Here is a 6635-nt window from a genome sequence, read left to right as displayed (position 1 = left end):
TCTAGAGTTTAATTGCCAATCATAATCTGTTATTTTGATTATGTCTAGGGTTACATTCTTTGCAGCAGTTGGTAAAGTCAGTAAAAACCAAAACCAAGAAAATTGCTAATAGTTTCTGGCTGAGGATTCAATCCTCCATCTGATCATGCTGCACAGAAGTAGATAAAAAGGTCCAAATAAGGAAAAATGAATTAAGAAGGAAGCAGATAAGGACCCAAAAGCCAGTAAAAAGTCAAAAAAGTTCTAAAATGTTAAAAAATGTTGGGAAAAAGTCGAAAACGTGAAGGAATGGAAAACACTTAGAAATTTGGCTCGATTGTTTTCTTGGCCAAAAAGGACAAAATAAGTAAGCGGCGTGGAGGTGTTCGCCGCACAGAAGAGAGTTGAAGGTTATGGATGGACGGGGATAGAATTCATTTTGGGAGCATGTGATCTGTGGCCACAGCCTCCTTGAAGATGTTTCGTCGTCTGATCGGGTCAAGGGGTAAATGAAAAATTGCACGACTCCTCCAAAATACGAAAGAATGTCGGCCAAATGTCTCCGATGTCATAATAGGTAGCTGATCAAAAGGAGACCAGAAATTCCTCTACCAAACTTTAGGCCCGACATTCTTCATTTCGACGTCTATCTTCACGCATTCTATGATAAGCGTCTGTTGCAAGTTCTTGCCAGACATTGGCTCGACGTTTGACGAAGGCAATAAATGCCGTGTTGAACTGGCTTTTGCCTTTGTGTTCACGGTGTTACTCACACTACTGACAAAGATTTTTTGCAAATGCCAAGACTTATAATAATGATTGTCGTTGTTGTTGAAACAAAAGGAACATTTTTTGTAAAAAATCATTTTGGATTCTAGCTCAGATTAGAATATTAATCCAATTAAAACCTACAAAGAGATAGCATTTTTGAAAACGTAATCAATAGATGTTGGAAGTAACCTTAGGTGCGTTTCTAACTCAAATTCTATTCAAGTCCATGGAGCAAACTATGAGATATCTCGTTTTAAAAGATTGCATTTTCATCGAATTTGACAGCAAATTGCTCCGGTTATAGCTTAAAGCAATTACCAAGAAATATAATAAGCTTTTTCTATGCCTAAAATATAAATGAAAATTTTTCACTTTTCTGAAGCAGGTAGAAAAGCCTGAATATAGTTTGCAATATAACTTAAAACTTACTTAATGTCAATATTTCACAATTTTGATGCCATACTTGTCAATCGCAACTTCACTGAAGCTTAATCTTCAATTTTGACAAAATTATATTAACGTTCAATAAAAACATTGCTAGTACGTAGAAATTAATTATTGCAAAAAGTGACAATTTGGAAAATTAAACTGTCACAGGTATCGTTCAGATATTTTAGAAACACGATAGGATAGTGTAGCTTTTGGCACTTAAGTAAAATGAAAGGCAATTTTGCATGTTTTGTAAGTTTTAAGCGACATTTTTTGCTACTTTTTGCTTTTAAAGAAATCTTCAAGAAAATGGCGAAATATCATGTCTTGTCGTGTCATTGAAAAACACAATCATATTCCTTGGGAATAACTGGAAACATAATTAGGCCATTTTTCGATCTTTTAAGGCGAAAAACGCAACCTTTGAGTTGTAATATCTAGGCATCTGCGGAATAGAAGTTTATGAAATTTTACATCAATACATAACTAAGAGTATGTTTAATACTGATTGCCTACGTTTTTGACAATGGTGCATTTTAATGCACTTTAAGTGATTTAACACACTTATCTGAGCTACTTTTTAAACATGTGTATTTCACAAAAGTTGTTCCTTTTGTCTCTTTGACAAAGAAAAACATATCTAGATGTCTTGGTATTTGAGCAAACACTTAACCAGTAAATATAACCACCGTGTGTTCTTATGCTCAGGGGACGAGCCGGCGAGTCAAATTCACTTGTAAACTTTCCTTTCGTGTTGATAGCTTGGCGTCGAAAACATGCAAAAAGTCGTCTAGCAAGTGCAAAAGAGTAACACAAAAGCATGTGGTCTTTTCAAGACTGGGGCGAAATTTGCACAACCAAGCCAGATCAAGACTGAGGCTATGGAAACGATATCTCTTTCAGACGGTGTCTGACTTTACCTTGCTGGATTCACCAGCCATGTGTTCATTCAATTTAAAATAGGTTAATGTTTAAATTTCCTGACTCATATGTTTTTAACAACTATTTTTTTTTAACTTTTGAAATCAAACATACGGTTAGGCAAATTAGTGAAGGATCTTTTCCTTCTTATTTCTGTACCTGCGATATCCTGCCTTAGATATAATAGGTAGGAACTTAAAGTTCATTACGTTTTTATGTTTGTAATACATAATTGTCAAATAGCAATACGGATAAACCCGGCCAGATGATGCTCTGTGATCGGATCTACTCGGTCGTCTTTGATCAAATGATGAGTCGATGAGTCGATGTGTTCCAAAAAAGCATTCCTCCCGAAGTTGTGACGGGAGAGAGTATTGCGGATAATCAGATTCTGGTGATCGTTGTGCCAAAGAGTTTGGATAGAATATCCGGGTAAAACGCCTCCAGAAAGGGCTTCCAGCAATATTTGTAGTGTCCGTTTCCAATTTCGGTCTTATAATATTTTTCCCAAAAAGTTCTGGCTTTTTATTTTGACTTTAATATTTTAGAGGTTGTAGTCCATTGCTCTGAAAGGGAAGAAACGGAAAGCGAAGTTTCAAATACTACTGAAAAATTGATGAGAGCATTTTTAGTTCCCTGGCTTCAACATGGTTGATGATGGTTGATGTCTGTATGTAAATTGTCAAATGAATGCTCTATATGATGTGAAACTCCTTTGTTCCGTCTATAACTTTTTGCCCAAGAAACACGATATCATTGGCCTTTACCTTTTCGCAAGGTTTGTAAAACTGATGTTCTCACTCCAACGGCATGTTTATTGCCTTTTCAGCATTTTTCAATCAACTCATCCTTTAAGATTTTGCCATAATTGGATTTCTTTGACGTGCATTGATCTCTCAAAAGAAGCTTCAGAGCTCGTCCAGGATATGGTGACCGTAGAAAAAGATCACAGATGGGTTCACTCAACCATTTTATCGGAAGGCAGGTAGACTTGACTAGACCAAGCAGACTCCAGTTTGTAGACATTCGTGAGTGACAAGACAAGGAGAGTCTGTTTCTACCAGAACCGGTGATCAGACGAGACAAGGTGAGCACTCTTTGGCGATACCAACGGTAAGACTAGACTATGCACTTGCTCGGAAATCAAGATCGCAAAAAAAGGAATGACGAAGGACGAAGTCAGGAGTGATAAAGAAGCTGGAAGAGAGAGTTGTTGATAACTTGTGTCTGCGAAAGTCGATGTTGAAATGTCTGCACTGACTAATCAAAGTGACTAATGAATGACTCGCCAATGTTCGGACATTTGACAATTGCCAAACCAACGGCGCAATTAGGCTAAGATGGAAACCCAGGATTAAGTTTGGTTTGAGGATGCAAGTAGGACTGCTTTCATCTTAAAGATTGCATCTTCGGGACAATTCCATCCCCAAAAAACGGATGTAATCCTGAGGATAGAATAGGACTTGTCAAGTGAACAAGTTCATGAACGACCGACGTTATTCCATGGAATAAAACTAAGTAAAACCAAAGGTAACATGCCCAGCCAAACCGTACTGTGCATGCATTGAATTTTGACATTTATTTCATATTACCTGTTTGTCTAAGCAAATAGCATTGCGGTATTGAGCCAATTTGATAGTGCGTTCACCGAATTATACCAAGCATGTTTACTTTGTTGGGTTGGGTAACACAGCTCACTCAAAATCACTCCATTACCGAAAATTGGGCGGATGGTGCCAGTTGACTATTATGTTTGTCTAATGGTCCAGTAACACGACACAAGTTTTATCACATTAATTCGACGAAGTAGCGATTCACACCTCCCACACCAACCCTCTCGTCGTTTACACGTCCAAAGTACTTTTAATGGAAGCTTATTTTTGATCTCGATGGAACGTTCAGTGTTTCTAAATACTGGCAAAAGCGAGAGTCGGAGGAGTGCAAGAACGAGTGAAAAATGATTTCGTGTTCCAATAAAGATTTTTTTATTGAATAACATTGATTTTAATCAACGGCAATAAATCGCATTCGTGGTTCTCTTGTAGATTTGAATTGTACCGACTAAATGTGTTTAGTGGGCCTTGGATTGGTGGAAACACAACAGTTTGTCTGGTAGAGGTCCTAGACCGAATCTACTCTTGGGTTGTTGCTGGATTTTCGAGGGCTTGAAGGAGCTCTCAAAACGCACGTTAAGCTTCTACGGTTACTACAATTGACCCTAAATCCTGGGTTGGGACAAAGCTCATGAATGCTTTTGAAGACGTACAGTATCAGGCTCTTTTAGTCTCTCCCAAAACGAGATCTCTCTCATTCCTGTGATGTTCCTAGAGAAACATCTTTGGACTTGTTCGACCTTCTGCAAACCTGATGAAATCATTGGAGCCCAAATGGGTGAAGCATATTCAAGATGCGACTGGACAATCGACTTGTACAGAGTTACACAGATCAGGGACTCTAAAGAGAGGAAATGACACGGATTTCCCCTCACCGCCAACTTAGGCCATTGCGTTGAATCAAGACATTAACTCCAGTATGAATAAAACAAGATTATCCGTACTGCATAGTATATTAAGGTGTTTTTAATTAAATAATGATCTCCTTGATATACAACTCCGTCCATATACTAAATATTTCTGAATTAATCTTGAAAGTCAGAAGAATAATTAACATCAAATTAATCAAAAACAATCAAATTGTTTTTCGATTGAAATAGGTGAAATATTGCGTAAAATTGGCTCAAAAACACACATAGATAGAAAATCATCAAGAGTCATTTTATTAATTGATGGGTAATGTACACTGACAAAATATAAAAAAATGTATGGAATAAGCAATAAAAGTGCATGTACATAAGTGTTAACATATTAGAATATCTTGGATGGACAATTGATAATTTTGTCTAAACCCACACATTTGACAAAAAACATCAGGCGGCATTGGTGAGAAAGGAATGAGTTATCTTTTTGTAGAGTTTAAATTTCTACTTATTAGGAAGTTTGCATAAAAGGCAGGCATTATTTAAGGGGCACAAAGAAATATCAAAGTACAGTAGACTAGATCTCAATTTGCACTTTGGACTTCAATAAATTGTTTTTCTTGCAAAAGCACCCAAAATACCAAAATAGTCAAATAAAACAGGTGCCATATCTCTTAAAATTATTATTTCATGATTATGAAGTATCCTCATGAGTTTAAAGGGTAATATGTAGCTCAGAGCTACAGTATGTCTACTTTTGGATTGAGGGCCATTCCCAGAGTGAGAACCATAGATTCATAACAAATGCGTCAAATTACTTGAAATTTAGTCAAGATGTTTTTGAAACAATTTTCTACAAATGATATCATTGGCAAAAGAGAATTTATTGATTGTGTTTTGAGTAAATTCTTGTTTTATCAAGAAAACCTAATTAGCACTTTTCAGTTGTTGTACTTTAAGACATGTTTAAAGTCATTTTAAGTTTATCTGAATGCCTGGTTTTAAGCACATACCATCAATGGTTACGAAAATGATATTAGTCACATATTTTGTTCAATAATTATGCCAATAACTTACATTCAAAAATTTCAGCGGCAAAAGTTTGGGCCTTACTTGGCGGGAAAGGTTTGGTGATCACAAAAAGGTGGCGTTTCCTTGCTTTAGAGTCCTTGCACAGATGTATACAGTTCTCTGGACTTAAACGAGCAATATTCATCAACTTTCAATTGGATATGCTCATCGAACTTTCCATTATCTTGGAGGACTACACCTAAATCCTTCATGTATGAGACTTTTAAATGCCCTTAACTTCATAATCTAATAGTGGAGTGTCTAATGGCGTCGGCGCAACGGTCATTGAGCGGAATTTCATTCCAATCAGTGCCATATTACTCGCAGCAACCCAAGAGTAGATTCGGTTTAGGACCTCTACTAGAAGACAACCGGAATTTTGACCATTCCTACCAACTACCAATTTTGTATCATCAGCATAGGAAGAGATACTGACATTACAACTAACAAGCTTCTGAAGCGGAGCAATGAAGATGATGAAAAGGAGAGGACCCAAAATGGAGCCCTGAAGGACGCCCGACTTGCCATCATGTACGTCACTAAGGGATCCCTCAACCTTAACTAATTGTTTCCTACCACAAATGAAACTGCGTAACCAATTGAGAACCTTGCCTTGCATCCCAATCTCATGGAGCCTGTTAACTAAAAGGCCATGATCTACCTTATCAAAGGCCTTGGTAAAGTCGAAATAAACTACATATACTGATTTGTGGCTCACTAGTCCCTCAATAACCTGCTCTATATGTTTAATCAGTTGGGTAACCGTGCTAAAATGTGTTCGGAACCCATGCCGGCTAGGAGGAAGAACTTCATGGATATCAATACATTATTGATAATTTTGAACTTCATGATCTTCTCAAACACCTTCTCAATATTCAAAGTGAGAGAAATCGGCCTATAGTTACTGGGGAGCGGCTTATCTCCCCCTTTGAAAATTGAAACAACATGAGCTAGCTTCAGAGAAGAGGGGAACTTGCCCTGGTCCAAG

The sequence above is a fragment of the Tigriopus californicus genome, chromosome 6, assembly GCF_007210705.1.
Source record: "Tigriopus californicus strain San Diego chromosome 6, Tcal_SD_v2.1, whole genome shotgun sequence".
Classification (NCBI taxonomy): Eukaryota; Metazoa; Arthropoda; class Copepoda; order Harpacticoida; family Harpacticidae; genus Tigriopus; species Tigriopus californicus.
This window is presented reverse-complemented; position numbering follows the sequence as displayed.